Source organism: Triticum aestivum, chromosome 1A, assembly GCF_018294505.1.
Source record: "Triticum aestivum cultivar Chinese Spring chromosome 1A, IWGSC CS RefSeq v2.1, whole genome shotgun sequence".
NCBI lineage: Eukaryota > Viridiplantae > Streptophyta > Magnoliopsida > Poales > Poaceae > Triticum > Triticum aestivum.
Window position 1 is genome coordinate 13165376 of NC_057794.1, and position 8986 is coordinate 13174361.

The window sequence follows — 8986 nt, forward strand, 5'->3', positions numbered from 1 at the left end:
CAATCAAACATACATAAGCAAGATACTATCAGGTACTAAGTTCATGATAAATTTAAGTGCAATTAATCAAATTTCTTAAAGAACTCCCACTTAGATAGACATCCCTCTAATCCTCTAAGTGATCACGTGATCCAAATCAACTAAACCATGTCCGATCATCACGTGAGATGGAGTAGTTTCATTGGTGAACATCACTATGTTGATCATATCTACTATATGATTCACGCTCGACCTTTCGGTCTCCGTGTTCCGAGGCCATATCTGTATATGCTTGGCTCGTCAAGTATAACCTGAATATTCCGCGTGTGCAACTGTTTTGCACCCGTTGTATTTGAACGTAGAGCCTATCACACCCGATCATCACGTGGTGTCTGGGCACGACGAACTTTCCCAACGGTGCATACTCAGGGAGAACACTTCTTGATAATTTAGTGAGAGATCATCTTATAATACTACCGTCAATCAAAGCAAGATAAGATGCATAAAAGATAAACATCACATGCAATCAATATAAGTGATATGATATGGCCATCATCTTGTGCTTGTGATCTCCATCTCCGAAGCACCGTCGTGATCACCATCGTCACCGGCGCGACACCTTGATCTCCATCGTAGCATTGTTGTCGTCTCGGCAATCTTATGCTTCCACGACTATTGCTACCGCTTAGTGATAAAGTAAAGCATTACAACGCGATTGCATTGCATACAATAAAGCGACAACCGTATGGCTCCTGCCAGTTGTCGATAACTCGGTTACAAAAGATGATCATCTCATACAATAAAATTTAGCATCATGCCTTGACCATATCACATCACAACATGCCCTGCAAAAATAAGTTAGACGTCCTCTACTTTGTTGTTGCAAGTTTTACGTGGCTGCTACGGGCTTAAGCAAGAACCAATCTCACCTACGCATCAAAACCACAACGATAGTTTGTCAATTTGACTCCATTTTAACCTTCACAAGGACAGGGCGTAGCCATACTCGGTTCAACTAAAGTTGGAGAGACAGTCGCCCGCAAGCCACCTATGTGCAAAGCACGTCGGGGGAACCGGTCTCGCGTAAGCGTACGCGTAATGTTGGTCCGGGCCGCTTCATCCAACAATACCGCCGAACCAAAGTATGGCATGCAGGTAAATAGTATGACTTATATCGCCCACAACTCACTTGTGTTCTACTCGTGCATATAACATCAACACATAAAACCTGGCTCGGATACCACTGTTGGGGAACGTAGTAATTTCAAAAAAATTCCTACGCACACGCAAGATCATGGTGATGCATAGCGACGAGAGAGGAGAGTGTTGTCTACGTACCCTTGTAGACCGAAGCGGAAGCGTTGACGCAACGTAGAGGAAGTAGCCATACGTCTTCCCGATCCGACCGATCCAAGAACCGTTACTCCGGCACCTCCGAGTTCTTAGCACACGTACAGCTCGTTGACGATCCCCGGGCTCCGATCCAGCAAAGCTTCGAGGAGGAGTTTCGTCAGCACGACGGCGTGGTGACGATCTTGATGTTTAACCGTCGCAGGGCTTCGCCTAAGCACCGCTACAATATGATCGAGGTGGAATATGGTGGCAGGGGGCACCGCACACGGCTGAGGAACGATCTCAAGGATCAACTTGTGTGTTCTAGGGTGCCCCCTGCCCCCGTATATAAAGGAGCAAGGGGGAGGCCGGCCGGCCCTTGGGGCGCGCCAAGGAGAGGGGGGGAGTCCTCCTCCTAGTGGGAGTAGGACTCCCCTTTCCTAGTCCAACTAGGAATCAAGAGGGGGAAGCAAATAGAGGGAGAGGGAGAGGGAAAGGGGGGCCGCCCCCCGCCCCCCTCCTAGTCCTATTAGGACTCCCCATGAGGGGGCGCGCGCCACCTCTTGGGCTGCTGCCCTCTCTCTCCCCTCAGGCCCACTAAGGCCCATTACTTCCCCGGGGGGTTCCGGTAACCCCTCCGGCACTCCGGTTTTATCCGAAATCACCCGGAACAATTCCGGTATCCGAATATAGTCGTCCAATATATCGATCTTTATGTCTCGACCATTTCGAGACTCCTCGTCATGTCCATGATCACATCCGGGACTCCGAACAACCTTCGGTACATCAAAACTCATAAACTCATAATATAACGGTCATCGAAACCTTAAGCGTGTGGACCCTACGGTTCGAGAACAATGTAGACATGACCGAGACACATCTCCGGTCAATAACCAATAGTGGGACCTGGATGCCCATATTGGCTCCTACATATTCTACGAAGATCTTTATCGGTCAGACCGCATAACAACATACGTTGTTCCTTTTGTCATCGGTATGTTACTTGCCCGAGATTCGATCGTCGGTATCCAATACCTAGTTCAATCTCGTTACCGGCAAGTCTCTTTACTCGTTTCGTAATACAACAGCCCGCAACTAACTCATTAGTCGCAATGCTTGCAAGGCTTAAGTGATGTGTATTACCGAGAGGGCCCAGAGATACCTCTCCGACGATCGGAGTGACAAATCCTAATCTCGAAATACGTCAACCCAACATGTACCTTTGGAGACACCTGTAGAGCACCTTTATAATCACCCAGTTATCTTGTGACGTTTGGTAGCACACAAAGTGTTCCTCCGGCACACGGGAGTTACATAATCTCATAGTCATAGCAACATGTATAAGTCATGAAGAAAGCAACATACTAAACGATCGGGTGCTAAGCTAATGGAATGGGTCATGTCAATCAGATCATTCAACTAATGATGTGATCCCGTTAATCAAATGACAACTCTTTGTCCATGGTTAGGAAACATAACCATCTTTGATTAACGAGCTAGTCAAGTAGAGGCATACTAGTGACACTCTGTTTGTCTATATATTCACACATGTATTATGTTTCCGGTTAATACAATTCTAGCATGAATAATAAACATTTACCATGTGTGAGTAGTTTACCGCAGACCTATGGATCCATAGCTAGTATCTAGATGGCTTCTTCTCTCTCTTTGATCACGGAGTGCCTTGGATGAGCACTGGCATCATAATGAACTTCCACTTCATGCACAACCAATGAGGAAGGTTATAGATACATAGAGTCACGGGTCAGGTGCTACGATTGCTGCTCTGCTCCCTAAAAGGATTAATGCCATCTGCACTTAAACCAAGCCATACGTTCCTTGTGTCACATGCAAAGTTCCCCCACTTTCTCTCGATTTTTCTCCACTACGACCCGTCAGCGGGTGCTCTCAACTTCCCGTCTTTCTTACGGTCTTCCTCGTGCCACCGCATTAACTTGGCTTGCTCTTTGTTTCTAAACATGCGTTTCAACCGTGGTATTATAGGAGCATACCACATCACCTTGGCAGGAACCCTTTTCCTGGGGCGCTCGCCCTCAACATCACCAGGGTCATCTCATCTGATCTTATACAGCAATGCACCGCAAGCCGGCACTACAAGAAATATGTCAACTTGTGACCTTGACTATTGGTCACTGAAAGGTCACAAATTTCCATTTATGACCTTTTTGTGACCAAAAACAGAAGGTCAAAAGCTGGCGGTCGTAAACTGACTATAGCGACCTTCTCTGTGAGAAGGTCGTAGACGTTTATGACCAAAATATGTCTACTGTGGCGTTTTGGTCACTAGCAACCTCCCCAGGCCATGTAGGCATCCAGCGTGGCAAGCTGATGTGGCACAAGATTCAGCCCGGTCCAATTCGGTTTTCTACATGGGCCGAGCCCATTAATTCGGCCTTTTTAATATTTATTTTTTCTGTTAATTTTTGATCGACTTCATGGGCCAAGCCCAACATTACAGCCTTTTTATTTTTGGGCCATGGCCTTTTTATCTCAAGAGTTTCATTTTTATTTTTTTTAAATGGGTCAACTAGTCAGGTGGGTCCCTGTTGTCAGGTTCTAGTAACTGGGTCCCATTTGTCAGGTTCTGGTAACTGGGTCCCATCTATCAGGCTCAGTCTTTATATTTCAACTACTATTTAAATTGGCAGAGATAGAAAACACACATGATACTCCAAATAAGAGCAACCAGATAATGTAATATAATGGAAATCACAGTAACGACTACAAGTGTAATACAGTACTTTAGAAGCTCTACAAGCTCCTTCCATAGCAACCACAAACTAGGCACCCGCTCGCGTCATGAACAACATGCCAAAATAGCTGGACGACCATAGACAGATGAACAACATGCCGGACTCACCGGACAACCATAGTCGGGCTGGGAACAAACAAAATGGTTCCTCATTCGCACTGTTACATGAATCAACAGAGAAGAACCAGAAAAACTGGGGCAAATAACAACATGCTGGACTCGCTGGACAACCATAGTCGGGCTGGGAACAAACAAAACGGCAACATGCCTTCATGGTCGCCCTGTTACATTAATCAGTAGAGAAGAATCAGAAAACTGGGGCAAATATATTATGAACAGACCATTCAAGAAAATGATAGTTATTTATAATAATAACACAAACTGAGCTAGTACCATGCTTTTTGTTCTCCAGCTAGTTAAAATGAGATACTCTCATACAAGAAAGCAGAGATACAATATGAAAGCTAACAGTAGGGATGCCACAGCTTAAATGAGCAAGCTATTTTGTTTTTGAGAAACAAAAAATGCACCAATAATTTTTCAGAAGGTAACAGAACTTCTGTGCACACATTTAGATAGAAACAAGGGCTTGAACTATACACATTAATTAGAACAGGATCGCCAAACACCAATATATGCTAGAATAAAAAAACACGGAGGTAGTAGTGGTCGTCCAGGGAGATAAACATAGAAAAGAAAACATGATTTCAGCAAAATTAAAATTGTCGGTGTAAGTTGAATAACAGTGCAGCAGATTAGCTCTTAGCATGGAGGAACATCACCAAATTAAACCAGATGGTTGTTCAAGTTTCTATTTGAGTATTCATGGTTACAGTTTGTTATCATCGTCTAAATTCTCCAACATGTACAATATTAATTAATACAGCTGAATATGCTACCAATGAAGTAAACTCTAAAAGATACAGGCAGGGCTTAATTAACCAACCTTGTCATTCTATAAACACAAACCAAACTCAACGATAAGGTGTACAATTATTACCATATAACCTAGAAAACATACCTACTGTCCACACATTTCATAATGTAAACAGGTAAATACTACAGGAAATAGATTGCTAAGCATTTCTGCCCTTCTTTCAAGCCACCAACAGCATAACACCCTCAGTATAACAAGATCCACACAGACCACCATCTACAGCAACCGTACCCACAAGACAACCAGGGTCGGAGAGAGTGAGATTACCTTGGCGCCGTAAATCTTAGAAGACAAATCGTGTGCGAGGAAGTCCTTGTCGTCCACCGCCAAGCAGCAGGATGCTCCCGCCGAGCCTACAGAAAGTTTTGCATATAGTTAGAAAACCTGGAAACATACAGCATGGCTACCACAACGTAGCATTGAAGGAAAAAAAACTAAGAGCATGTAACTGAACCTCCTGCAGCTCTAGCCTCTAGCATGCACCCGAGCAACCTATGCTTTCTCTGTCTCTTGGTCGTGACTGCAGAAAGAAAGCAACAATTTTACCATCCTGCAGTTGCCTCAAGTAGATGGAAAGCTCAATATGTATGAGTAAGGATAATTTGCCTCCAGAAGTAGTGACTAGATTCATAGAAAACAGAACAATAAAGTCATGCCATGACCAAATCCGAACCAGAATGCATTTAATAAAATGGATTGCATCTGGCTGCTGTAATAGTGTATATATACACATACACAACTTGCTCCATTTTGACTAATGACGTCAAAGGAACCATGTAAAAAATTGAACCAGAGGCATACATACACGAACCCTTTTCTTGCACATATGGATGTGCTAACGCTACAACTAACATTAAAGCAGAATATATATCCATGTTATAACAGTAAATAAATATACATAGATACAGAAACTTATCATACAGTTTGTGGTACCCACTTCTAGGATGAGCTTGTGAACAAGAACTGGGGCATCTATAATGATATGATAGTCCAATTTCAACAGACTCTGCACTGGAGCCCAAAACAGCAATGACCACATTGGAATGTGTTTCGCTGGAACCTTACTACATCAGGGTCTTTCACTGTAGACTCTATGTATCGTGCGCTCACACATTCTGAGGTACCAGTGAGTAATAACAAGAAAATTTGGAAGTCTAAGATTCCATTAAAAGTGAAAATTTTCATGTGGTATCTTCGTAGGGGGTTGTGTTAACCAAAGACAATCTCGCACGACGCAACTGGCAAGGAAGTAAGAAGTGTTGTTTTTGTACTCATGATGAGACAATCAAACACCTCCTTTTCCAATGCAAGTTTGCGCGTTCTACGTGGTCAGTCATCCAAATAGCGTCAAATTTGTATCCGCCCATAAATGTTGCCAATATTTTTGGTCATTGGCTGGACGGTATTTTAAATAGGTTCAAAACGCTAATAAGGGTGGGAGCGTATGCCTTAATTTGGTCGCTTTGGCTATGTAGAAATGATTTTGTTTTTAATGGAAGAAATGCTTCTCCTCTACAGGTTATTTTCCGCTGTACACAATTGCTACGTATGTGGTCTATGTTACAACGACCGGAGGACCAACCGCTGTTCAAGGCGGTCTGTATGCGATTGGAGCAGGTGGCTATGGAGGTTTTTTCCCCACATGGGTGGCAACATAACCTTCGGATCGATCCACCACCTCCTTCGACATAGGCATAGTGTCGGTCTATAGGGCTCTACTGTTGCCGATTTGTCGGTTTTTTTCATCAATTTTTTGTCAGACCTTCATATTGGGCTGTGTGCATCCTACTTATGCAGAGGCCGGGTGTTACTCATAATGCTTTGTATCTGCTTGATGCTACATTTGAGATAATAAAATCGCCCTTTATCGGAAAAAAGCCCACTACGGTTTATCCACCCATACACTAACTACCACGACAGTGCAATTCCCGACAGCGCGTGCATCTGCATTCAATCAGCAACATGGGACCATCGCAACAAAGCAATTCACGATCAAACCGCGCGAACTCCTCCAGTAGGTTCAACCTTTCCAGAAAATCAAACGCCGTCGGTACACTCAAACAAACACCTCGCGTGCGAGATCTAGGAAATGAACGACAAAAGACCAAGATGAGCGGCAGTATGAAGGGGATACCTTGATGGTGTGTGCGGGGACAGCGGATCCATACAGGGCTCCACCTCCCATCAGTTCCATTCACGCTCCAGACACGAAATATAACTGCACGAACAGCAAACAGCAAACTGATTACTATTACTCCAGACACGAAACCAGCAACGTCTTAACAGTAAGATCCACGACAAGTAGACAAAGAACTGCTACGTACCAAACTCCAAATGTTAATTACCACCATAAAGGAGTATACATAAACAACATCTATTTTTCAGAAGGGCTGTTGATTCTACACCTCATAGATGCAAACAACCAACTGATTACTAGTCCAGATAAGAATTTGGTAACTTTTTAAAAGTAACAGAGAGCACGGGAACAGTGTCTGATGCACCCATAGCAGGCATGTAGGTGGAGATCTGTCACAAAATCACGTATGTAAACCCCAGGTAACTAGACGATGGGACTGATATTACAAACAAGTGAATGGCCGCCACTCAGAACCATAAAAAAAATGCCGTTTATATTCATCAGAATTTTGCTCAGTCTAGAAAGGTGCAAGATCTATCTATCCATCCATCCATATCGGCGTCCGCTCAAGCGAGACCTCGCGGATCTCTAGGAGGCGCTGGTTGTCCCAGCACGAGCTACGGCTGGGACGGGATGATCTACATCCAGGCAGAGCGCGCCCGCGTCGGCCCCCGTCCGACGGTCGCTCGCAGGAAACCAATAGCGATCGCATAGAGAGGCGGGGAATGTTGACGGCGGGCAGGCAGGGTTACCTCATGGCTCGCCGCGGGGACGGGTCGATTCACCAGTCGCCGATTCACCTGCGGATCTCGACATCGCTAGCCAGACCCCGCCGCCAGCACCGCATGTCGCACGAAGAGGACGCCAGCCGTCCGCGTTCGTCCCCGCGCCCTTGGGAGGGTCCGAGGAGAGCTCCGGTTCCGAGGGGTCGGCGGGCTTGGGCTGCGCGGACTCCTCCATGTCCGCCAGCAACACGCACGACCGTCAGATGCACATGTAGCACACGCACGACCTCCGCAGTTGGCATCGGGGGGGGGGGGGGGGGGGGGGGGGTGAGGGAAGGGGAGAGGATGGTGGCGGCGGCGTATGGATCTAGGAGAAAGAGGAGGGGACGACGAGTGGTGTGCGGGGCAGAGAGTGGAGCGGCGAATCCCGCCGGGGGAGGGGATGGATCGGGGTGTTGGGTTTCGTAGTAATTTCATAAAAATTCCTACGCACACACAAGATCATGGTGATGCATAGCAACGAGAGGGGAGAGTGTTGTCTACGTACCCACGCAGACCGACTGCGGAAGCGTTGACACAACGTAGAGGAAGTAGTCGTACGTCTTCACGATCCAACCGATCAAGCACCGAAACTACGACACCTCCGAGTTCGAGCACACGTTCAGCTCGATGACGATCCCCGGACTCCGATCCAGCAAAGTGTCGGGGAAGAGTTCCGTCAGCACGGCGGCGTGGTGACGATCTTAATGTACTACAGCAGCAGGGCTTCGCCTAAACTCCGCTACAGTATTATAGAGAATTATGGTGGCAGGGGGCACCACACACGGCTAAGGAATAGATCCCGTGGATCAACTTGTTGTGTCTTTGGTGCTAGCCCTGCCCCTCTATTTATATGTTGAGCCCCGGGGTCGAAACTTGGAGCAAAAGCCTCCTCAAAGTCGGTTTTGCCCGAAAGGCAAGAGTCCACTCGGACTCCAGGACCAAACGCCACAATCCTTGGCGTCTGGCCCAGACGCCATGGGCCTCGGCGTCTGGCCCAGGGCCAGACGCCAGGGTCTCCGGCGTTTGGCCCCCTGGCCTCCGCAAAACTCCTTTTGCACCGA

The 8986-nt window shown here is 46.3% G+C and overlaps 1 long non-coding RNA gene across 1 annotated transcript; it reads right to left on the reverse strand.

Moving 5' to 3' along the window:
* Positions 1–3981: 3981 nt before the first annotated feature.
* On the reverse strand, positions 3982–8177 carry LOC123071058 (uncharacterized). Its single transcript, XR_006434132.1, has 5 exons — positions 7911–8177; positions 7156–7239; positions 5476–5541; positions 5289–5374; positions 3982–4365 (listed from the first exon to the last, which is right to left on the reverse strand). It is a non-coding gene; the product is annotated as an uncharacterized lncRNA (long non-coding RNA).
* Positions 8178–8986: the final 809 nt, after the last annotated feature.